Raw genomic sequence first — 27,328 nt, 5'->3', positions numbered from 1 at the left:
CAAGGGCTGTAATTGAATTAATTTGGTATAGCTAAGGAAAGCACCAGAAATGGCATACAGGTGTTTTTTATCTGATTCCAAAATATGCCAAATCTTATCATATTTACCTATAGTTTATTAACACTTAAAAGTGATTGCTCCAAAAATAAGCACTGTGATTTTGTGAAGGACATGTTGGGACTAAATGTTTGGCATTTCAGCAGATGATGGATAGTTTTGAAAAGTTACAATCAGTTATCATTTATTCATGCTAAGAGAGGTGATTTATACATTCACTAGAATGTATAAAGAAGAGTGATGCTTTGCTGAGGTTTTCAGAATTAAAGCAATCAAGTTGGAATTATTAAAAGATCTGGGTTTTGGTGTCTCAATGGCTCAGTTCAAATTATCACTTAGTAATTTTTTGTGACTTTAGGCAATTTAACTAATCCTTCTGGACCTCAGTTGTTTGATGCACGAAACATAACGGGCATAATACTAGTTTATTTGCATCATTATATAAAGAGGATCATGACTGTTAAAGGGTCAGTGAGTCAGTCTTAGTCAGTATTTTGATGTTTATACAATAGTATAGTATTCCTCAAATTACAAATTGTATGGGGGTTTATAAAAAAACCTTCCAGTTTTCTATTAAAATCACCCTAAAATGGCTGAAACTATCTTCTGTCTGCCTCCTAAACCAACCAAACATCTTACGAGTTTTCAAAAATGCAGGAAATGATCCGCAAAAGGTACATGCTTCAGGAAAAAATTATAAGATTTTCCAAATATGCTTAGTCTGTGCTAGATAATTTTTATGCTATGATTTTGTATTAGGAGTTCAGATACTTCATTAGAGAAGAAGCAATCAAAACCCCTTTAGACCAGTGCATTATATATATATATATATTTAAAAGTACTTCCATTCCATCTGTCATCATTTTTTAAAATATTTATTTATTTATGCATACAAAAAATGGGGTGCAGGCCAGAAATGTGGGAGGTGAGAGGATTCACCAGAGACAGAGTGGGGAGCAAACAGACAGATCCCCTGAAATACACTGCTGAGGGGAGCAGCGGGAGAGACAAGAGGTCTGTTATGTGGGTTAGCTTCCTGGTCAGGGATCGAACTGGAGATCAAACTAGTGCTAGTGCTGCAGAGGCTGGTGAAAGCTTGATAGTGCTGAGACTTAACCCCTAGTGCATCATATCTTAAGGCACATAGCAATTACTTGGGCTGGGGGAGTTGTTAAAATGCTAATTCTGGTTCAACAGGTTACATTGGGGCTTGAGATTCTGAAGTTCTAACAAGATTTCTGGTTACATGATTTGTACATCTGGTCCATGGACCATAACTGAGCTGTGAGGCAAAGTGCTTTTCAAACCTGGCCTCACGTGAGATTCTGAGATTCGCCTGAAGATCTCTGTAACAGCAATAATGTCTGGGCTCTTAAATAGGCTTGTTGAATCTCTGGGGTTGAAGTCCTGGCCTTGGTACATTTTTAAAGCTCCTTGAGAGATCTTTATATGTTGAATCCTGGTTGGAACCAATGTTTTAGACATAAGGACAAGTGCTTCCATTACATATTATGAGATGATTTTTTTTTAAATCACATATTGATAAAGTCAAGGCTTTATAACATTGAAAGCCCAGGTCCTATGCTTCAGAATGTTACAGTTTGCAAAGCAGTGTTCTCAGTGGTCACAGGGTGTGGCATGACCACAGCATGTGTACCATGTCCTAATAGGAAAGATAGGTGTCAGGGCCTCCCCGGTGGCGCAGCAGTAAAGCGCTGGGCTGCAAAGCTGCCTTGCAGCCTCCGCAGCGCTGGTTCCATCCCCGGCCACCAGTGAGGGTCCCACCTGGAGGGCAGGCGCACAGACCTCTCCTGCTGCCCCCGCTGTTCCCCTCAGCAGTGTATGTTGTCGGTCTGCCTGTTCTGTTCCCTGCTTTGGCTCTGGTGAATTCTCTCACCCTCCCACGCTTCTGACTGTACCCAGTGCTTGTATAAATAAATAAATAAATAAATCTTTTTTTTTTTTTTTTTTAAAAGAAATATAGGTGTCATGACAGCTTCTCTCCAGGAAGGATCAACACTTCATCCCTTCTTGTAAAAACAGCTTCATACAACCAGTGACTCTAGAGTTGTGCTTTAAACCTGGAGTGGAAAGAAATGTCTTTTGGCATTAAAAGACCATACAAGTTATTCATGGATTTTATTTAGAGTGTGGAAAATCTACATTATGATGAAGAAGTTTTGCTGTTATGGGACATTAATGTTCTACCACAATATCCTGTGATCTCATGCCTTTAAAATTAGTACTTATAATAGATCGTATGCAAACTGACTCTACATTTTCTATGTCCCCTCTTGCTTGCTATGTTTTCACCATTGTAATTTTTATTCAGTATTGTGTTTCTTTGTTTCAGTAGCACTTGTATTAGATCAATTGGAGACTAGTTTTAAACCAGATTGGTGAGCCTACCCCTCATAATTTCGGTCCGTAGGTCTGGGTGAGGACTGAAAAATGGCGTTTCAAGCAAATTCTCATGAGATAGTCTTGGTCATTGATCCAGAACTTCCCTTTCACCTCCTCTTGTGAGAACTACTACTTGATTATTTAATGAGATTTATGGAAGGAAGGATTTTATATCTGTATATTCTCCATCTTACCACCAGTGCCTAGTATATACATGACATGAAATATTATTTTTGGAATAAAAACTGACAACTCAGCTTGATCTCGTTTATATGAAAGCACTTATGGAACCTTGGGATTTTTTCCTCCAGTCCATTGGCATCATGCTTACCAATACATGTCAAAAAATAGCATTGACTTGGGGGTCTCTACTACTGTTGACCCTGGACTGTCAGGAGACACTTCCTGAGATAGTTTTGGGGTGTTTTTTCCTTAGACACTAAATAATGGTAACAAAATTGCCATGACATCAAAAGGTTGGTCAGCCATTCAGACTTCCACTTGAGGTCTTAAAAAAGCAGAAGCGACAAAAGTCTCCTTTAGGGACATCTGCTTTAAATTTTTCAGCCAAACCTTCTCAGGGCTAATAAGGTACCACAAGAAGAGACCAAAAGTAAAATCTACCACAAATATTCCTATTACTATCAAATGCTATAACAATAATCCAATATTAGTATGCCTTTACATCCTAAAAGATATTTGTTTCAAATTAATGTTTTTGTGATTTTAAAATATTCCTTAGACGTGTTTACATGCCTTGAGGCATATTTTCTCAAGCTAATATTTGAAACAGTAAATAACTTATGTAATGATAACTTATTATACTTTGACTCTTTGGGCCACATAGTAATTTAATTATCATTACTAAGTATTTGCTGTTGTAGGGGTTTCCTGAAGTGAAGGCATGGCTCTAGCCTTCTCAGACCTCACCTCAAAGTTGTGAAAACAAAATATAAATCTAAGTGCTACAAAAAATCTAGATCCCATGTGTGGAAGTTCTGAAAGAAATTGCTTTGCACCCCATGTGTTCTCAATAATGAAAAAATAGATAACGGATCCAGAATCTCCTTAGGACTATCAACAGCAATAGTACTGATACTTTAAAAGTGATTTTAATATTTCATAGTTTATTTTGCCTCGTAGTAACTGAAATCTGTGAGGTTAACAGACTAAAAAAATCCAGTCAGAAGAGACAACAAGGGGTTTAATGACTTTCTTTGGGCTTATAATTCATGCTTGGAAAATAACAAAGACCCTGTGAAAATTTATAGGCATCAGATTATCTAGGACAACTCCATAAAAAATGCAATGGGCCATACATAGGATGGCAGGTTGTATCTGTGGAGTAAAAGGCCTATGTAGTTGCAGAGCATGAATGCCATCCTCTGTGATAGATGCTTTATGGTTTTATTTTTAAAGATGAGTACATATTATTTGCTTTTATGTAATTTTCATCTTGATGTGTGTCTTTGACCATTTGAAGGCTTGCTAGAAATAGCTGAGAAAATGTAAAGGTCTTTAATTTCTGAAAGTGAAACTATGACTAAATACTTGCTATTCATTTTGATTCAGTTGTCCTTTCTAAACCTTAGGGAAAAATGGTGCTCCGGAAGCATGCACTCTTACCTGCAGCATCCACAGGCAACAATGTGCATATGTGTATGCATGTTTGCATGTGTTTGGTATATGGTATATTTCCTCACCCTATATTTAGTGGTTAAACTTTTATTAAAATGAAGATATGAATTTTATGAAGAAATATGATTTATGCTGAGGGTATTTAAAAAAATCATTGTGTAGTGTAGTGAATTTGAAAAAAAGTTAAGAAACATGCATCTTAGCCCTCCCCTGACTTAAAAATAGTATCCATGTATTTATTAGAGATGTGGAAATGCTCTCCCTGGAGAAAAACAAAACAAAACAAAACAAAACAAAACAAAATGGAAGACAAGTGTGGAAATATAGAAGAGTGATATATATTGTATAGTGCAGTTTTAGAGATAAACTAGAACTGATGAATGAATTTGGTTTAATATATGAATTAATTTTCTAAAAAAATTGTTTTAATGTCAACTTATTCTGCATTTATATATGATTAATTCTGTGTTCATATATATTAACTACTTTGACCTTTATGGAAATCCACTTAACGCATCGCAGAATTGAAGTGCAAGGATTGAAATGAACCTATTGTAGCTTCCCCGTCAGGTGAGAGCAGAAATGGGATTTGAACCTAAGCAGTTTGACTCGGTGAACAACAGCTCAACCATGAGGATGTGATACTTCTCTGAAACTTTTTAATGTGATGGGATTCCCTATTAAGGAATGATTTCTTATATTATTACATTTGTTTAAATGAAAAATGACCAACCTCTATTAGGTATATACCAGAGGAATTTTTTTCTCAACTTAGTGAGAAGTTGTACTATATGATCAATGAATCTTTTAATTCATAGATTCTTTAATCAAATAATCAGATCTTGCAGGCTACCTTCATCTATTGAATTATTGATATTATTTTGTTTTGATACTCATTTAGGTTTGTCTATAATGTAATCTGTGATGTAGCAAATCAAGTTTTAACTTGTTGCTGGGACCCATACTTACAAAAAATATAGACTGATTTCATAATGTGGAAAATTATTATGGCTGCTCTAGTCTTTACAATTGCTATAGTCTGTCCAAGTTGTCATGTAAAATCAGAGAAACAGCTTTAGGGAAACCTGAAATCATGTTTGTAACTGAATTACCCTGTATAATGGAATCTGTTACTGTCGAATATGATTTGACCCACAATGGGGCAATTTAAAGAGTGTAAGTGAAATAGATTTGCCAATTGGATATAGCACATTATAAATGTGGATAACTGATCCTTAGGAACCAATAAGTATTTGGAAAACACAATAATCACTTTAGAAAGTAATAAACCTATCTAATTCCATCTGAGTCTTCATATAATAAGAAAAATTGCCTGAATCAAGAGAAAGAGCATAAAGTTTTCTATTAATCTTTGATAGTACTAATTAAGTTGGTTACCATGTTGCTATAACTATCATAGCATTTTCTATGGCTTGTTAATTATCGTCATTTAAAATATAATCTAGGATTAGGCAAGAGAAATATGAATAGATAGTTTTTTTTCTTTTAATGTAATGCAATTTAAGAAAATAATTGCAAATGAGATGGGGAAGTTAAACTCATTTGATGTTCTAAATTAGGAGTATGGGAGGAGATGATGTGAGCCTGGATGGTGTTTTGCTAGTAACCTTCATTGATACTTGAAAAATCAATCCATAATCCCAACCACAGTAACATTCTTTCTGTAAGGAATGCTATGCTATGAAAACTAATTAAAGCTAAAACTCTATGAAAGCAGAAATTTATAGTGATGTTTAACACAGTGTCAAGTAGTGCTAGTGAGATATCTTGGGGCTAATTCTGGAAACAACAGAGTAGAGTGAGCCACATTTTCAATCCAAATGGTTCACAAAGTTTATTTAGAATTCAACTTACAAAAGCTCTCACTGATTTTTTTTTTTTAAATCCCCTTACCTTCCCTAAACTCAGAATTAACTCACAGTTTTCCTACCTACGGCTCATATTTGTATGTTACTATCACCTATGAGACAACTGAATACAGAAATAGAGATCCTGATGGAATCTATAGGGACTCATTAGGAATCATTAAGTGATCCTTAATATTAAGGTCATTAAGATGAAAATATTCATCTGAAAATTATATCTATTCAAGATTTCTTTTTTTTTTAATAGAGGCATGTTTTATTTATTTATTTGTTTGTTTTTTTGTTTGTTTATACATGCACTGGGTACAGTCAGAAGCGCGGGAGGGTGAGAGAATTCACCAGAGCCAGAGTGGGGAGCAGAGCAGGCAGAAGGACTGAAGTACACTGCTGAGGGGAGCAGCGGGCGGCAGGAGAGGTCTGCGCGCCATGTGGGACCCTCCTCTGGTGGCCGGGGAGCAGCCGGGGATCGAACTGGCGCCGCAGAGGCCGCGGGCAGCTTCGCAACCCAGCGCTCAACCGCTGCGCCACTGGGGAGGCCCTCTATTCAAGATTTCTTATAGTCTTTTTTTTTTTTTTTTTTAATTTTTTTTTTTTTTTTTAATAGAGGCATGTTTTATTTATTTGTTTGTTTGGTTGGTTGTTCTGTTTACACATGCACTGGGTACAGTCAGAAGTGCGGGAGGGTGAGAGAATTCACCAGAGCCAGAGCGGGGAGCAGAGCAGGCAGAAGGACCGAAGTACACTGCTGAGGGGAGCAGCGGGCGGCAGGAGAGGTCTGCGCGCCATGTGGGACCCTCCTCCAGTGGCCGGGGAGCAGCCGGGGATCGAACCGGCGCCGCAGAGGCCGCGGGCAGCTTCGCAACCCAGCGCTCAACCGCTGCGCCACCGGGGAGGCCCCAAGATTTCTTATAGTCTTTTAATATCAGTCTGAAAACAGAGTCCAGAGTCAATAGAACAATGAAGTTATTATCAGCCTTCTGAACATTTAGCAAATAGCATTTTGAAATTTATAGAAAGATAATAAATGCTCATATAAAAGGTGAAAGTACTATTTTATGGTTGAAAATTGTCAATACTAGATATATAAACTTCAGTAAAAAATAAGTTATCATAAACATATGGCCACATTTTCCAAAATGTTTGGCTACTAATTTTTAGCACTTTTCCTAATGTTCATGCTGTGGAACACAAATCCTTAGAGATACTACAATATAAAAGATTTTTTTTTGTGTGTGTTAAAATAATTTCAAAAAGCACAGAAATATATATAAATATATATATATATATATATATATATATACCTCTTCTTACATAAGTACTCATGTTAGACAAAGCTCAGAGATAAATTTCATAAAAAAACAAAGTCTGTTTCATTTGCTAAATTTATTTGATCATAAAGCAGTTCCTCATTTTTCTTTCATCTTACTTACATATATTGCCATTCTGTAGAATACAATTAAGGAGATTTTAGCTAAAATATTTATTTTCATCAGTTGTTAATATTTTAAAATTTGGTAAGTAGGAGGTTTTGCTCAAGGGTTGTATGCTTTATAGAATAATTGGAAAATCTCAAATTTAGCTTCTAGAAAGGATATTAGTCTAGGTTATTTGACTAATCCTCACTTGAGAACTAACTTATCAGTAAAACCCTGAATAAAATATTTTTATATGCATGGAAGAGATATAAAGAAACATGAAAACTGCTCTTGACTTGAATTTATATTTCTCCTAGATTTAGTATGATAGCTCTGGGAAACAAGTAGGAGAAAAATCAAAACCCAGGCCTGGTAGTAATAAGTCTTGGAGGAAACTTTACACACAATAAGATGTGATTTTAAGAGCAACATATTCTAGATGAAAGTTGACCTGAAGTAGATCAGGTTTCTTATGGAATTATAACACAAGTTACTGTCTTCTTTATAGCCCAGTAAACTTCAAGCCTTAATTCTGTTCTAAATAGGCCTCTGATTAGTGCAATGTCTCCTAGAACCTCACAGAGGCAAATGTAATGTCTCTCTAGAGCAAGGTGTCTTTAGTGAAGGTCGCAGATTATGCCTACAGATTTTTTTTTTTTTTTTTGCAGATAACATACCCAGCACTAAGTAAAAGAAAATTCAATATCAGATCACCTCCAGAAAAATATTAGGTTTAGTAACTGTCAGAATGATGCTACAAAGCAACTATGCTATGATAGTAAAAAAGAGATGAGTTTGCAGATATTTTTGGAACCAGTAGACTGAAAAGTGACACAGTAGATTTAAAAGATTAGTAAATAGAATATTTATAAATGAAATTTTAATTCTCAGAATTAAATATATGATTATAGGCAGATTAGACATAGCTAAAGAATAAATTTAAGGAAGATAGAGCATAGAAATTACACGGAGTGCAGCCAGAGGAAGTAAAAAATACAGGAAAACATACAAGGCAATGAGTGAATAGGTTGAGAAGGTCTAATAAATTAAATATGATGCTAAATAGAAGGAGTGAGAAATCTTGGAAGAGGCATTACTTGAAGGCTTAATAGCTAAACTTTTTAGAAATATTAAATGATATTAAACTATAGATTAAAGACCAATAAATGCTAAGTAGAATAAATAAAATTATACTCAGATACATTATAGTGAAATTGCATGAAACCAAATACTAGAAGAAAATTATAAAGGTAACCGGGGTGGGATTGTTTCAGGAGGTAGTATCTTCATAGAGTGACATGAAGACGATTGACTTCTCAAAAGGAGCAGTGAAAACAACACAAAACCAAAATCTCAAACACATAGATACCAAAAATCTGAGAGATAATATCTTTGACTACAAGAAGAAACTCATGGTCAACTTAACATTTAAATCAGTAGACTTTGGATAACGCAAATTTCTCTCCAAAATGTAGTTAGGCCTTATCCAATCAGCTGAAGGCCTTAAAAGAAAAGATGCAGTGTGAAGCAGGAATTTGACCTTGAGACTGCATGTGTGCACAAATGTATTTGTGTTAATCAAATAAAGTTTAATTTTGAACTGCCTCCCAGGAGTAATATCAAACCCAGCTAATTTTGTTGAAATACATATTCCAACTGAAATCATTTTGTAAATCTCACATGCCCAATCTTTTTTATTGCCTGTTGCCAAAAGAATAATTAAGAATGCAAATCTCAGATAGATTTAAAGGCAGTTACATATTAATTAGGTTAATTATTCTGTGATTTGAAGTTATTATAGCTAAAGGACTTTGCTCTCCATAATTTCAAGAAATTGTGCTTCTGCCTCCTTGCCATTGGAAATAGAAAATAATTACAATCCAGTTTGATTTCTGTCTCTGACTCTGTCTCCAGGAGGAAATAATCCAATAGTCTCCCCTCATAGTGCCTACGACAGAGCCATTCATGTTCAGTTAGCATACATAACAGCTTCTGGTTGGATGCTCCTTATCATGATGGCTATTCTCAGATGGGAAGAATCACTCAGTCCTAGAGCCAACAGAATCTCTGACCTCACAAAGTTATAAAATAGTAAAACAGTAACAATTAAAGCATAAAGGAGTCTTAGAGATAATTTTCTTTAAGTCCTTCATTTCATTGGTCAGGAAACTTGTACTCAGGAAAGTTAAATATTTGCTCAAGATCCCACAATTAGAATTTCTATTTTAGCAGTTCATTGCAGTATATAGAAATGCTTTTAAATTTTCTATACGGACCTAGTATCTGTGACCTTACATAATTAATTATTTCAATTGTTTTTTTATAGTCATTAAAATTTATATGATAATGTCATCTGCTAATACAGTTTTATCTCTTCCTTTCCAGTTACGATATCTTTAATTTTTTCCCCTTGCCATAGTATTCTGGCTAGACCATTTAGTATAATGTTGAATAGCAGTGTCAAGGATAGACATTTTAGCCTTGTTTTTGATTTTAAGAGAAAAAAGTTCAGTCTTTCAATTGGACTTTGTTGTTAGCTATAGGTTTTTGGTAGATATCCTTTATCAGATTCAATTTCTTTTGTATTACTAGTTACCTTAGAGTTTTTATAATGTGTGAGTGTTAACTTTTATCAGGCATCTTCTGTATCTAATATTTTTCCATTTTTACTTTTCATGTATCAATGTAACATTTTTTTGAATGTTAAAGTAACCATGATTCCTGAGAGAATGTCTGATGATTTTTATACACTGAACTAACTTAAGGGTTTACTATCTAGCATCCCCGAGGGCATGATGTACCTAGTCCAGTCATAGGGTGTTTTGATGGCATTCTCTGCTATGTCCTTTGTCTTTCTTAAGTCCTCTGTTTTTCTGATGTACATGGTTTTTCTAATGACTGGGCATTCTTTAACTAGCTACAATATCTTCTGAATCTTTGCCATGTTGATCATGTTGTCCACGTTGTAGGCCTTATGTTTCTTGACTTTATCAGCCCTATTGCCAGTCTGCCAGACTCTAAACTCAGGTTTCCCACCAAAGGAAATCAAGTATCTGACACTTACTGCTCTGCTTGCTAATTCTCAGAAAGAGGAGGTAAGAAAACATCTCAGATTGAAAATTACAGAACTACCTTCTCTACACACTGTCAGTTTTTTTTTCTCCACAATGTTCCCGAAGGCTTTTTCATTATAATTTTAACAGTGAATATTTTCTTCTCATATTCTCCTTCAGCAATCCTAAGCAACCCCATTACAAGAGTAGACATTCCCTATTAAGAGTTTGGTACTTATTTTTCCAGACTTTTATCTGCATTATTCTTAAACATTTTCTCTTTCTCTCCCTTATCCAGTCATCATTTACCTGTTTCTTGATCCATCTTTCTACTTGTAATTGGAGTATTCTTTAAAATAAAAAATGACACAATGAGTGTATTGTTCAACAAACTGCTTATTTATATTATTTTTTAAATGTAAAAATATACTTTGGCATCTTTTCCAGGTGAACCCAAAATTTGCTGTCTGTTTTAAGCCTCTCCATATTTACTAAGAATAGATACCTGGGTACCTTAATATTTATATAGTCCATGTTTTGTTTGTATTAATAGTTTGTTCCTTTTAATTGTTGACAAACAACAATCTGTTTATCCATTTCCCACTCAATTTGGATTTTTCCCTGGTTTTGACTAATATAAACAAAGTTGCTGTAACATTCCTATTTTAAGTGTTGTGTGTGTGTGTGTGTGTATTTGTGTTACACTTAGTTAATTGCCTTAGAGCATGATTACTTGGCATTATGGCAAGTTTATATCAGCTTTATACTATTTGCAAAACATTTCACCAAAATAATTGTACTATTGTGTGCCATCAATGTTCTGCTTACTCCACATTTTCAGTATAGTGGGTTTATTATACATACATACATTATTATACATACATATTCAAATTTATTTGCTAAAAATGACACATTTGTCAATCTCAAATTTTAATTATTTACCTGGTTGTGCAGTATTATGTTGTACTCAACTTACATTTCCTCAGTGGCTTATTGTTTTATTATTATACACTGTGAAATGTTTAGAGCTTTACCTCAGAGAATATTGGAAGTTATTTTTTATTTTTATTTATTTATTTTTTTAAGATTTATTTATTTATTTATACAAACACTGGTATAGTCAGAAGCGCGGAAGGGTGAGAGAATACACCAGAGCCAGAGTGGGGAGCAGAACAGGCAGACTGACAAAGTACACTGCTGAGGGAAGCAGTGGGCGCACAGGAAAGGTCCGCATACCATGTGGAACTGTCACCAGTGGCTGGGGAGCGAACCAGCGCTGCAGAGGCTGCAGGCAGCCTTGCAGCCCAGCATTCAACTGCTGTGCCACCAGGGAGACCCAGAACTAATTATTATTATTATTTTTTAAAGATTTATTTATTTATTTACACAAGCACTTGGTACAGCCAGAAGCGTGGGAGGGTGAGAGAATTCGCCAGAGCGGGAGCAGAGCAGGCAGACTGACGAAGTACACTGCTGAGGGGAGCAGCAGGTGGCAGGAGACGTCTGTGTGCCATGTAGGACCCTCCCCCCGTGGCCGGGGATCTATCCGGCGCTGCAGAGGCTGCGGGCAGCTTCACAACCCAGCGCTCAACCACTGCGCCACCGGGGAGGCCCGGAAGTTATTTTTTAAAGAAAATTTTCATTTCTTACTGTTAGTTACTTTAGGGCCCAACTGAGTTCAACCACCTTTAATTTTTCCATTTGATATTTCTCAAATGAACCAGGTAGTATAAATTCAAACCATCAAATGATGTTAGCAAATAAATCATCTTAGGGAAAGTCAGGCAAGTTTTCTTGCTGTTTTTTCACATGAGGCAAGTTGTTCTTCTAGATTCATTGAAATTTTCAGCTTTATACAAAGTTCTGTTACAGCCCCCATATTGATAATGATTTTAAATTCATTTTACTTGCAGAAGATACAAGCTTTGTATTTGTTGTAAAATTCATCTGCTAGAATGACTATTTTTATCAAACAAACTTCCACTAAGAAATACAAAGATAAACACCTGATTATTTCATCACATTTGAAATATAGAGAAACAAAACAAGGAACAGATAGAACTAAATCAAAATAAATTTAAGAAATGACTACAGAATATTGATTACTAGAAGAGGTTCGGGACAAAGTTGGGAGGAGGCCCAATGGTAAAAGATAATGGGATATTGGTGCTTTGGGGTGGATGAGGTGTGGTGATGCACCTATAAGGAAGTGTGAACCTAGTCCTCTGAATCAGTCATGTAAGCCACTTTTAGCTCAAGTAACCTAACAAAATGTTTTTTTTTTCCAAAAAGAAAGTTTGTATCACACCACATTTAAAAATAAAACTGATAGATAACAAAGCAATTGTCATAGTGTTTGTATGAGCACTACATCAGGAGTGATGTATTCGTTTCCTAGGGCTGCCATTGAAAATCACTATGTTTAGTGACTTAAAATAACCTTAATTAATTCTTTTTTTTTAAGGTTTATTTATTTATTTATACAAGCACTGGGTACAGTCAGAAGCGTGGGAGGGTGAGAGAATTCACCAGAGCCAGAGTGGGTAGCAAAACAGGCAGACTGATGAAGAAATACACTGCTGAGGGGAGCAGCGGGCGTGGCAGGAGAGGTCTGTCGCACCATGTGGGACCCTCGCTGGTGGCCAGGGATCAAGCCGGTGCTGCAGAGGCTGCAGGCAACTTCGCAGCCCAGCGTTCAACTGCCGCGCCACCGGGGAGGCCCAACAGTAATTTATTCTTATGTAATTCTGGAGTCCGGAAGTCCAAAATTAATGTATTGGTGAGCCTGTGCTACTTCCAAAGTAGGTAGGAGAGAATCTTTCACTGCTTCTTCCAAGTCTCATAAGGATACTTGTCTTTAAATTTAGGGTCCACCCAAATAATTCAGGATGGTCTTACCTCAGAATCTTCAATTTAATTACAGCCACAGAGACCCTTTGTCCAAATAACTTCATATACACTGGTTGTGGATGTTAGAATTTATCTTTGGGGGCCACTATTTAACTAGCTACAAGTGGTAAAATTAGATTTCCTATAGTTGTCATACTCAAACTACTGCCATGTATTATAATAAGAAGGAAATCAAGTCTTACAGTAATTACAGCCTTCGGTAAAGGATCACATACAAATGTTATTACCATGAATTGTTTGCAGTTAGAAAGTAGAATATCATATTGCTGTTATAATTTTAAAAAAGTCACTTTAGACACGGACCGAGTCTTAACGATGTCACAAAATAGAGTATATCAAAACAAAAACAACTTAAATAGAAAGATATCTTATTTTTCATACACATTCACTTTTTCTTTGTGATTGTTTTAATTTTAATGTGTCTATCATAACTGGTTTACTATATTTATAATAAAAATAGAGAATATCCTTAAGAAGACTTTCTATTTAAGAAGAAACTAAGTATACAATTTCCTTTCCTTTCCAAACTGGATAAAATTGTGACTTCTGTGCTGTGGTTTCAGTTAATGTTTTAATTAGCTTGAGAAAGATTTTACAAATTTCATATTTTCTATTTCCATATAATAATAATATTGGCAATTTAAATTCTAGAGTGCTCCTCTATCCAGCTACATACTGAAGTTTAATTACAAAAATAAGGCAAAGTAGTAATTAATGATTCTTTTATTTTTCTCTGAATTTGTGTCTTTTCTCTCATTATTTCTTTTTTCCCTATTATTATTTCTATTGTGAAGTATTTGTATTTTTTTTCTCTTTCTTTTTCTTTTGAATTGATTAGACAATGATTTATCTAATTCATTACTTTTCACAAACAACCAGTTATTTAATTAACAATGTTATTATTGGGTTTTGTCCCTACTATTATTCCTGATTTTGCTTCTATTAGTTTTATTCTTGTGAGTTTATTTGGATTTAATTATAAACAATTTAAATTTAAATAGCTAAATATAGCTAGTGGTTACTGGTTTTGACAGTGTAGGTTAGAAGTGAGAACAGTGCTCTTGATGGTTCAAGTTATATGCATCTAGAGGTAATGAGGGCATAAGGAAAAATTTATTTATTCATGATGCTGGCAGGAAGGATATTGATTATTTTATTGAGGATTGGTAGTCACTAGAAGGTGCTATGAGGGGGTTTCTAGTATTTTATAATGATTTTTTCCTTAATTTGTAATTGTTATGCAAGTATGTTTGTGAAGATTCCTTGAGCTGAGGCTTATACTTTGTGTACTTTTTAATAAAAAGTATATTAAAAGAAAAAATATACTATGATTAAGTAGAAATTTTCTACATGTATTAGTTATGTATAGTGTTATGCATTAGGCATGCATATTAGTTATGCATCATATATATAATGCAAATTAACCTCTGAAAAAAATGCAACAAAATCATCTTTGATAAAAACATGATAAAATCACAATAGATCCTTTCTTAATATCTGTCTCACATCAAAAGCAAAAATCTTACTAATAGAGAAATATTAAGGACTGTTTTACTAAAAAAAAATTCAAATTTACTCACCACATGTACTTCTATGTAATAGTGAACTAAAGATATTAGCTAGTATAATTAGAAAAAATATTTTAAAATATTTAAGAATTGTAGATCTGAGTAGATATGAACCTATAGAAGAGTCAAAATTTCTATTACAATGGAATATCTGGAAAAGTCCTAAGGAAAAGTACTGTGAATTTAATAAAATGGCAATATATAAAACTAACATTCAGAAATTAGAAATGAGAAAAATATGCTAGAAGATCTTAAAGAAGAGCACATTTAAAATAGAAAAAGATAAAGTAATGTAAGCATAAATATACAAAAGTAAATGAAGAAATTGCCAGATTGACACAACTCCAAAAGCTGTAAGCTTACAGCACTGTAAGATTGGGGAAGCAGACATTTATACATTTCTAGAGCTTTAAAATTAGAATTTGGCAATATTAATAGTATTCCATATGCATTTGCCTATGACCCATCAGTCACATTTGCTAATAGCAACGTTCAGAGAACTGGCAAATACAGTAAATGAACTGTATTATGGATCACCATTTTTTCATAATTACCCCAAAGAATCTTGTTTTCTTACAAAGTTAGAATTCATTCAGTGAGTCAGATCTTTTCTGAGAGTTACATCAGTTTGGTATTGGAGTTCCTTAATCTTGAAACCTCACCAACAGAAATGAATCCATATAATACTACATAGTATGTAAAGTATAAACTTCTATGTCCAGGTTGTTATAGATCTTTCATATCTTCAAGAGTTAATGTGATTCTTTAAGAAAACACCAGAAAGGATATATTAGATATAACTGACAATAATGAATATAAAATAAATTTTTTTAAAAGATTTATTTATTTATACAAGAACTGGGGTACAGGCCATATGCATGGGAGGGTGAGAGGATTCACCAGAGACAGAGCAGGAAACAGAACAGGCAGACTGACTGAAACACACTGCTGAGGAGAACAGCGGGCGAGACAGGAAAGGTCTGCTGCGCCATGTGGGATTCTCGCCGTCCGGGATCGAACCCACACTGCAGAGGCTGTGGACAGCTTCACAGTGTGGTGCTCAACCTGCGCCACCAGAGAGGCCCTAAAATAAATTTATTTTAATATAATGTGCAAAAATTCTAACTGTTCAATGTTCTTATTACAAAGCTAACAAAAATAATTCTATATTGTGCTTTATAATCATGATCTTTGTAAATTTTAACATGTTCTGATTTTCTTTGTTTTTTGCTATGCTAGCCTTTACAGTAGGCTGTGGTTACTTTGACACTAATTATCTGTGTCAGAGCCCTTAAAACTGTTTCAAACAGTATCTGTGAGTGAACGTTCTAAGTTCAATTAAAAATATCCAGAGTACTCCATAAGGTTTTGCCATCTCAAAAACTCTGTACAATGTCACCTGCTAATAAATGATGCCACTAATTTCAACTAATATGCCAAAAGACACAAACTTCAATAGTAAGGTGCTCAATTAAAGTAAGTTGAGAGATCCAGAGAATGAGTTTCACAGTTTTAGTCTTTGTTACCCATTTTAAGAGGATAAAAAATACACATATTAGAGTGTGCATGTGGGAAACAAAGATCCGAAAAGAGGTTTCTGGGATATGGATGGTCAGAATTAGCAGATGAAAGTACAAGGGTGCCCAACTACATTTGAATATTTTTTTGGAATAATTTTTGTTATAAATGTTACATGGGATAGACATACTAAGAAAGTATTTTTTGTTTGAATTATGGTAAAAACATCCCTTTTTAATTTTTTAAAGATTTATTTATGTATACAAGAACTGGGGTGCTGGCTAGAGGTGCAGGGGGTGAGAGGATTCACCAAGACAGAGTAGGGTGCAGAACCGGTGGATCTACTGAAATACACTGCTGAGGAGGGCAGCAGGCGAGACAGGAGAGGTCTGCTGTGCCATGTGGGTTAGCTCCCTGGCCAGGGATTGAGACTTTAACCCCTGTGCCATAGGGAGGTCCACATCCCTTTAAAAAAAAATAACAATCTTACTTAAAAGAATGCACACCCAATGGTTTCAATTTTGTCATCTACTCATCAGGGAAGGAGGTAGCCACCTACTTTATATTGGGTTCAGAAAAAAAGTGCTTCTGCAGTACTCTTGGAGAACTTATTAGGGAAACAGCAGACACAATTGACCAGTAATCATGTGCCCAGGAAATCTAGAGGATAGAAAAAACCAACAAACTACTTTGGCAGTAGAGAAGCAGTTGTTTTTAAATCTGTCTCTACTTCCAGATCTTATCAAGCAAGGCAAAGGATGAGTAAATACTTCTCTAAACCTGACTGGCCAAGTGGAGAGAAACTAAGACTGGAGTGATTTTGATTTTTAGCCATGAGCATCACGTGAGAGGTCAATGGGGTTGCAATAGAGTAACTTGTCGAGGGGCAGGGAGACTGAAAACATTAATTAGTAAGACCGAAGGGAGAGAATGCATTGCGGAGTGCCTGAAAACCCCAGTCAGAGAGATGTGACCTGGTGTCTTCAAGAAATGGAGAAAGCTGGGCCTCCTTGGTGACGCAAGGTGTTAAGACGCAACCTATGAAGCTGTCCACAGCTACTGCAGCACGAGTTCGATCCCCAGCCAGGGAGCAACCCACATGGCACAGTAGATCTCTCCTGCCTTTCCTGCTGCTCCCCTCAGCAGTGTATTTCAGTCAGTCTGCCTGTTCTGCTCCCCACTCTGTCTCTGGTGAATCCTCTCACACCCCCATCTCTGGTCTGTACCCCAGTTCTTGTATGCATAAATAAATAAATCTTAAAAAAAAAAAGAAATTGAGAAAGCACCCTGCAGGGGCAGGAATGGACTCGGAGCAAGTTTTCTGATTCAGCAGACCAGATAAAGGAGGAGTCAGAGTCCTCAGTGGCTTTTGCAGGTCTTTTATTTAGATTTACGGCAGGCAGGGGTGCTGGGAGGCCAGGGGGCTGGCAGTCCTCCCAGCCCCCAGCAAATCCTCACTCTATCTGGGCTCTCCGGCGTTCTCTCTGCTTCTCTTTTTCTTCTCTCGGCTTCCGTTCATTCTTCATACTTTTTCCTTACTCTACACACCCACAAGGCAATGAGGCATTTTTAAACATTAACTTGGATCAAAAAGTGTGCATATAATATATGGTATGTTCCTCAGTGTAGGGTAAGTAAAATATCAGGCATTTCTGCCCCCCCCCCCCCCGCCATTAGGATTGATGATAGATCCCTGCGGTCCTGAATGCATGCCTGATGGCGGGCACCTGGAGTAGGGTGTGGGCATAGGGGCATAGGTAGATGGGATTCACCTGGGCTGAGAGACTGGGCTTATAAGGGCAGCGTCACAGGGCCGCCAGCAGAGCGAGGGAGCGAAAGAGCCGAACAGTAGAGTAAAGGCCACGAGAGAACGCTGGAGAGCCCAGAAAGAGTGAAGACCTGCTGGGGGCTGGGAGACCTGCCAGCCTCCCAGCCCCCTGGTACCCCTGCCTGTCATGTACCTGATAAACTCAATATTAGCCTGCAAAAGCCACCGAGGGCTCCAGGACTCTCCTTTACCCCATCTGCTTGAATCACAGAGACCCTGCACTAGGCCTTCCTGCCTCTACACTCAAGTAAGAAAGTATGTATCTTTTCCTGCCTTCCTCATTCCCTGTGCTTCAACCCTGGCAAGGTCTGCCACGGTACTGAGGGATAAGGTAAAAAGAGAGAAAGAAGCTTCCCACAGTTCCTATTGACATATGCAAAGATGGATTCTTGTCAGGCTGATGGAGAAGAGTTAATTTTTAATGACGATTAAAGCACTAGGTGTTAATGATTTCTATACAGCATATATAACATCACATATAATTATTCATATATAGAGCTGGGCTTTTTTACATTGCTGATTTGAGTGTGTTCAATGCTTTAATTAAAGGCTGATCAGAGGGCCTCCTTGGTGGCGCAGGGGTTAAAGAGTGCTATCAAGTTATTGCCAGCCACTTCAGCACAAGTTCGATCCCCGGCCAGCCAGGGAGCAACCCTGGTACCCCAGACCGCTCCTGGTGTGCCCATTGCTCCCCTCAGCAGTACATTTCAGTTGATCTGCCTGTTCTGCTCCCCATTCTCTTTGGTGAATCCTTTAATCTACCCCGTAACTCTGGCCTGTACCCCAGTTCTTGTATGCATAAATAAATCTTTTAAAAAAGTAAAGGCTGATAGAAGTCATGATGCTTTCCAAAATTTTGAAGTGGCAGGAGCTAAATCTTACCCAGGTGCGTAGATGTCAAGGGAACATGAGCGTCAATAATGAAAGTTTTGATGTGTAGTGTGTAACTAGTAATAGTGTCTGCTCAAAGTAGTACTAAATATTAATGTTCATAATCTACAAATAGCTTCTGCTGCTGTTTTCTTGACTCTGTTGTTTTGTTGTATTAACAGTTTTCTCTCTGTTTTTACATTCTGTGGTGCACCAAAATAATGGAGTGGGGAGAATTTTTTCTACTCCCTTTTGATGGGGGAGATTAAAGAAACTTTTTGATTTGGGTTTGAGTTCCAAATGGTTCTCTTTGCTCATCATAGACTTCTGACAAAGATTTCCTCACTGATGCAACTCTAGTTAGGTTCCTCCAAGCCATCTTCTCCACCAGACTGCAATCTTAGCCTATAAAGACATGCACAAACAAAACATAGCTTCTAATAGGGCAAAAAAGACACATCCTTAGGATAAACTTTCCTTCTACCCCAACCTGCTGAAATACTCACCTGAGAAAACTCAAGGCTTTTAAAAGATTTACTCTTTGCTCCACTCTATTTGTGAAGAGGGGCTGCAGTTTCCCAGCCTCCATGGTTGGGGAGCAGCCCAACTGGCAATAAGCACCAATTAGCAAACCCAGATGAGTTTCACATGGACTAGCCTGCTTTCTTTCTTCTTTTTGAAAATTTTTAATTCTAGGACTCCACCGAGCTTTCATTGACCCTCTCATTGTCCCTTGAAAACACCAAGTCACCCCTGTAGCAATCAAAGTTGAGTTCAGTTCATCCTGGACTCTTCCCTATTGCAAAAAGGTATTAATGATTAAACTCTGTCCTTGCCATTTTAACTAATATTTGGCTTTTTTTATCTTTGACACATTTTAGTGCTATAATTTTAAAATCTATTTTCAGCAGAACAGAAGAGAATTTTAACTGAACCCAACCCAAGTAAGGGTTATTGAAGAACACTCCTGGGGAAATGTTACTAAATTCCCCCCTTAATAGGGGGGAAAAATCCCTTGTAAAGAAGTTTAAATATTAAAATCTAAAACATGATTTTAAATTGAAGAACCTTTTTTTAATTTAATGTGTGAAAGGAATTGTGAATCAAATTTTCAGAAAAGATTTGGAATGCAGCATTTTTTAAAACATACTTCACCATAGAATCCTTATTTTGAAGCATCAATCTCAAAACATTCTAGAACTATTCCAAGGAAAATATATTTTTTTAAAATCCTGGCTTAACATTTCAAACATACAATAGACTAATTATACTTACAATTTCTTATTCTTATGAGTTATGGAAATATCAGATAGGGGCTAGTTTTCCCATTGTGTGGGATTTATCACCATCTTATCAGAATCATGTGTGTTTGTGAAAAAAATGCAAATTACTGTGCATGTCTCTGGTCTGCTGGATCGATAAAAGAGGGAACTATAATGGGATTCACCTGGAACCAGAATTTTAATACGTGTTCAATGTTGGATTCTTTTTTTTTTTTTTAAGATTTATTTGTTTATTTATACAAGTACTGGGTACAGTCAGAAGCACAGGAGGGTGAGAGAATTCACCAGAACCAGAACGGGGAACAGAATAGGCAGAAGGATCAAAGTTCACTGCTGAGGGGAGCAGCAGGCGGCAGGAGAGGTCTGCACGCCATGTGGGACCCTCACTGGCAGCCGGGGATCGAACCGGTGCTGCAGCTTTGCAGGCTGAGGGCAGCTTCGCAGCCCAGAGCTCAACCGCTGTGCCACCAGGGAGGCCCAATGTCGGATTCTTATTGACACTAAAACCCAAGAACTCTGGTGAGGAATCTTATGTTTGGCTGCCTTTTCAGGATGCACTGCTGAAATTATCCTCACAAATTTGCAGTTTCTTTTTCTTAAAGATGTTCCCTAGGGACAGAGTGGGAACATTTTTAAAGATGTTCCCCAGGGACAGAGTGGGGAACAGAACAGGCAGACTGACTGAAATACACTGCTGAGGGGAGCAGTGGGCAAGTCAGGAGAGATCTGCTGGGCTATTTGTGTTGCTACCTGGCTGGCAGGGGATGGAACTGGTGCTGCAGAGGCTGCGGATTGCTTCATAGTGCAGTGCTTAACCCCTTGGGCCATCAGGGAGGCCCACAAATTTGCAGTTTCTTTGGGGTCTCTATTTTCCTTTCCAAGCAATAAGCTGAAGGAAGAAGCTGAAAGTTAGACCTTTTTACGTAGAGAGTAAAACAAAAAAAAATTTCTGTGACGAATTTTTCCCACTCAGCAGGTGCTAACTTTTCACTGTGTTCTTGAAAAAACATTCCTTTCTCCAAGTGATATTTTCAGGGGTGTTTGCTACCTATGTGTTACTTCAAAATTAAATATAGTGATTCCTTCAGCCACTCCTTAAAGTTTGTGACAATTACAAACTAACTCTATAAGCAGTGGTATTAAAAACTTATTTTAGAAGAATATTTATAAAAATCTTATTCCATCATGCTTTTTTTATTAAATTGATTTTAATTAAAGAACAATTGAACAATTTTATTTTTCCTAATCTAAACTAAATATTTTATTTCCTACAACCTTTACAGTAAGATATTTTCTCTTTTAGAATCTTCTTTTTGATGCAGTCTCTCAAGTTTAATTTTCTGTCCAGTATACAAAATGAGATATGTATTGTTAAATATAGTGAAATCTTAAATGTCTTTTGAAATCTTTATTTCTATACTTTGCAAAATTTTCTGCTCCCATTAGGTACATAGACTGTTCAAGAAAATGGCAACATAAAATGATAAAGCCCCTCTTACTCTTCTCAACCCAATTTTATGCTTGATAGCTGAGTTAGTTGATATCTGTAAGACTGGGAAGACTACAGTTTAAGTATAATGTAGATTTCTTTTCCTCTTTTATGTGGTCTAAGTAGTACTCTCCTTCCTCTATTTAAATAATTCACCTTTGAATTTGAAAAATTAATCTAGGACTTTCAAACTTAAAAAGAGTTAAATTATGAACATTAGGTATAATGAAAGAGCCTACAGGATAATTTTAATACATCATTAACTGGCTAATATGACAAGAAATTCCAATCAACCTTTATCAGTTGCATCTCTCTTCAATGACCCTTCAACCCACTTTCCTTTAAACTACTTTGAGCTGTTGAACTACTTTGCAAATTCTCCTGAGGAATGTAAATGATTTGCATTTTCAGTCACCCCCTGACAATTTTCATTCACTATTTAACAGGCAATTATCTGACCCATCCAGAGTTACAAATAACTCTCCAGAATGGAGTGTCCTTTGAGTTCAGTGGAGAGGTACGAATCCATATGCCAATAACATCCACAATTTTAGCCCTGTCCTTCTCTTTTCTCCTTCAAGTCTCTCACCCTAACTTTCTCTCCTGATCTTCTGAGTGTGACAAATCTATAAATAATACATATCCCAAAAATTGGTGAATCATAGATTGTGTGAAAAATATATTAACTACTTTGTATCTCTAAGCCATCACTATATACATTTATGCATGCTGCTCCCTATAACTGCGATAAATTTCTTATGCTCTGAATAACAGCTTAAGTGTACATATTTCTTCTTCAAATTTAATTCAATTAACCAATGTTTACTATTGTTAAAAGGTAACTGAGGCATCTTAAAAATTTTAAGTTTATTTGAGCAAATATTGCTTCAAGTTGGGCACCATCAAATCTAGCAAATAGAAAGGAGCTCCAAGAAACTGCCAAGAAAGAACAACTTTTATGGACTGAAAGGAATGGGGAAAAGGACTTATACTAGCAAAAAGCAGGTTATACTGGCAAAAAAGTGGTTTGGCCATTGCATAGTTACTTTTCTTTAGGGGGAGGCAGCAATCTCTCAGGCACATTACCTAATTATTACTGAGAAAATGATTCCTATTTGTCTAGTTTAAGGTTCCATTTCTCTTTTTTAAGATTTATTAATTTATGCATACAAGAACTGAGGTGTAGACCAGAGGTGTGGAGATGAGAGGATTCACCTGAGAGAGCAGAGAGCAGAACAGGCAGATCTACTGAAATATACTGCTGAGGGGAGCAGCAGGCAAGACAGGAGAGGTCTGCAGTGCTATGTGGGTTGCTCCTTGACCAGCCAGGGTCAAACTCATGTTGCAGTGTCTGGCAGTAGCTTGCTAGTGCTGTCTTTAACCCCTGCACCACCAGGGAGGCCCCTAGGCTTCCATTTCTGAGAATGTCAAAACTATATGCTCTGGTTTGGTGACATGGAGCTTAACAAAAACAACTCTACATTGGGTTTGTCATCTTCTTTTTAAAACTAAGCACTTTTATTTTCTGGGTACTACTTCAAAAGAAAAGTCTACAAAAGGTAAATAAGATGAGGACTTTAAATGCATAACATTACAATTGGAAATTAATGTACACCCATTCACAATGGAAACGATATCATAATTGTTATAAACATCTAGGAGATGTTTGGAAAATAAAATAGGAAATTAGAGACGTGGATACAAGAAAGATACTAAATAGCTTCTTTTTTAAAATTTTTTAAATTTATATATATTTTACATCATTGTTCATTTTTAAACAATGTTTGCTATTTTTTCCCTCAGGTGTAGTCCCATAGAATTTCCTTCACCAAGGTACCCGTGTACTATCACCACAGTCCCCTGTGCTTCTCCCTCCCTCCTTCTGATCCCTCTCCCCAGCCTTCCCCTGCAGGATGTCCCTGGTTCATAACTGTATGCTTGTTTTTGTTTTGTTGTGTTTTGTATTATTTTTTCCCCTGATATCTTGTTTGGGTCCCCTGTATTTTCCTGCTTCTGACTTATTTCACTGAGCATAATTCCTTCTAGCTCCATTTATCTTTTTTGATTGCTGAATAGTATTCCATTTGTGTGTGTGTGTGTGTGTGTGTGTGTGTATGTACACCACAGCTTCTTGATCTAGTCATCTATTTTTGGGCATTTGGGTTGTTTCCAGGTTTTATCTATTATAAATAGTGCTGCAGTAAACATAGGGGTTCAGGTATTCTTTTGAATCAATGTTTTTGTGTTCTTTGGGTAGATCCCTAGGAGTGGGAATTGCTGGGTCATATGGTAGCTCTATTTTTAATCATCTGAGGAACCTCCACACAGCTTTCCATAGTGGTTGGACCAGTTTGCACTCCCACCAGCAGTGTAGCTTCTTCATGTACCATTTATTTATGGTCAGTCATCAATAAATCTGTACATTTGGCTGATTGTTTTTTCTTCAATCACAGTAGCATTGCTTTACCTTATTCTATAAATTTCAGGACTATAGCTTTTCACCTTGACATCTGTGTACATCACGTCACACCCTCTACCCCACCAAAGAGCTAGTTTCTATCTACCACCATACAGTTGACCCCTATACCTATTCTGCTCACCCCCATTGCATTCCTCTTTGGTCACCAGAGTGATTTTTGTCAGAACCTAGGGGTATGTTTTTGTTTTGTTTTGTATGCTCATTTGCTTTGATTCCTTATCTCCCCACATGTGAAATCACAATGGTATTTGTCTTTCTCCATCAGACTAATTTCACTTAGCATAATCCCCTCAAGGTCCATCCATGTTGTCATAATGGCAAGGTTTCAACTTTTTAAAATGTAGCTGAGTTCTATTCTACTGTGTGTATATATGTATGTATATGTATATAAATACCGCACTTTCTTTATCCTTCATTTGCCAGTGGGCATGTTATAGAACAGGGAGAGGGGCAGCCCAAACCCCGCAAACCTGCCTATTCTACATGGGTTCTGCCATCCGCCGCATCAACACAAAACATATGAGACTTTAATGGGAAGGAACTTTAATAAAACTAGGAAACAATACAGGTAAGGCAAAGAGTCTAGTTTCTAAATGAAGCACCCAAAGTTACCCGTCCCCTCGTGGGTAAAACTCCATCCATATGGGATAGGCCCAGAATAAGGCCCCAAAGCCTGCTACAAGTCTAAAGCATCTTCCAGTGGGGACCCACAGAAAAGGGTCACAAACAACTGGACAAGCCCGGAAGGAAAAGAGCAAAATCAACATCAAGATAAAAGCTGCCATTGTCACCTCCCCATGGGTCTCACCCACATCTGTGTCACCCCGTCCACGACCCAAAGACAAGCGCAGCTTCTTCACGTGTCTCTAGGCTCCATGTGCCTCCTCCAGGTCTCCTGGCTCCATCCTGCTTCCTTCCTCAGTCTCTTCTGCAGCTTCTCCTCTTCCTGCTCAGCTCCACCCTCCCTTGGGTGGGGCAGGGAACGTCCCCCTTTCCTGGGGACCACCCTGTTACAGGCACTTAGGTTGCATTCATAATTTGGCTATTGTAAATAGTGTTACAATAAACATTGCATTGGAGTACATATAAGTTTTCAATTTTTTTTTCTATACTTCAGATAAATAGCCAGAAGTACAATGTTGTTGAATGTCACCAAAAGTATGGTGGTTCCTTAGAATGGTGCCTGCTCTGCCCTATTCGATAAGGTGACCCTGCCTTCAAAATCTATGGCTTTATCTCATGTCTTCAAGTCTTTGCTCCCTGACACCTACCTTGACCAACTCATTTAAATTTTCACCTTTCTTTTGCCCCTAAACTTCCAATCTTACATGTCTTGCTTTTTTTTTTTCCATATAACATGCTACCTTTTAATGTGTTATATTCTATTATCTACTTACGTTTGTCTTTCCAGTCTAGACTATTACCTCTGTGGGTCACTGATATATGCCCACATCTTTGAGCAATGCATAGCATCACAGTAGGGGCACCATAATACTCCTAGAATGAACTAAGAAGGAAATGAGTAGTCATCTCTTTTTCTTTGTGTTTTTTAAAATTCTATTTTAGTTTTTGACAGTCCCACAAGCTGTGGGGGTGGAATGGAGGAAAATTTTCAAATAGCAAATTGACAAATGTATAATATGGGGATGGTTTTAAAAAATACATTAAAATGAGCTTTGTATTTTAAGACTCAAAGAATATAAACATTTCTGTATCAGTTGTCAGTTCCAACACAGCTATCCAAAGTTCTAATTATTTAAAACTTTCTCTAAAAGACCACATATCCATCTAAGTTACCAGGCACTTTTCAAAGTGTAAGCAGAGTTTTAGTCAAATCTAAGCCCAAAATCACATGATTTTCAGAAAGCATAAGCAAATATGAATATTCTCATTTAATGCCATGTTGATAAGGGGAAAGAAAAAGAGAGTAAGAAAGCAGCCTCTTATGTCCTGGGAGCTGTTACGTGCTAAGCTGTTAGATTCTTTATAAATTCTCAAAGTCTGAAAACAATTCCATGAAATATATATTAGTATCCCCATCTTAAAAATGAGGAAATATGTTCAGATTATATTCTATGTTACAGAATTTGCATGAGAGTACACTATTGGTGAGGAGGAACTGGGATTTAAACCAGTATTTATTAGGATTTACATCTTGAGCACTTTCAGTTACATCATGTGACAAAAGAGCATTGTAAGTTCTGTTTTAAAATATTGGAAAGGATCCAAAGAGAGGCTGTAAATGAATTGCTTCATCTGGAAAATTATTGTGTATGATTGAGACTTTGTAGTCCTCATTCCTGTAATGAAGAAAAATATAGGCAATGCATATAGATTAATGTGACATCTTGATTGGTATTGACAGTGAGTTTTTGGTTTATGAAAAAAGTCTGTTTGCATATTTTACCATAAAAATGCATTTATTATTCTTATTGATAAGACACAGTCAAAGCAGGTGTGACTGATACTGATGTGAACTTACTGAGGCAAATCTATTGTTAATTTATTTCTCTTAAGCATATTTGTATCATTAGCCCTTTTAGAAATTAGTCATTATGTAATGTGATAGTGGATTAATCTTTCATTATATCTTAACTGATTACAACTGCATTGTTTCTGTTGTTTAGAGCAAAATCTGTTTAGAGGAATCATCAAAAAATAAATACTGTCAATACATTCAAGGGTAGTCATCGTTACTGGAAATGCCAGTGTAAAAGAAGAAGAAAGACAAAAGGCAGGTATGTTATTTCAATTAACACTTAGAAAACAACAATTTCTGTCTTTTTTAAGATATGAGGATAATCTTATATATAAAATAAGGCCTTTGCAGGTAAGCACATATTTCTTGTCCCTCAATCAATGGGCAAATACTTATCAGCTCTCTGTTATACATGAGGGTCAGTGTTTCATAGCACTCTTAAAATTAAATCA

Source organism: Talpa europaea (assembly GCF_964194135.1).
Source record: "Talpa europaea genome assembly, chromosome: 1".
Lineage (NCBI taxonomy): Eukaryota > Metazoa > Chordata > Mammalia > Eulipotyphla > Talpidae > Talpa > Talpa europaea.
Note: the sequence above shows the minus strand (reverse complement) of the source record.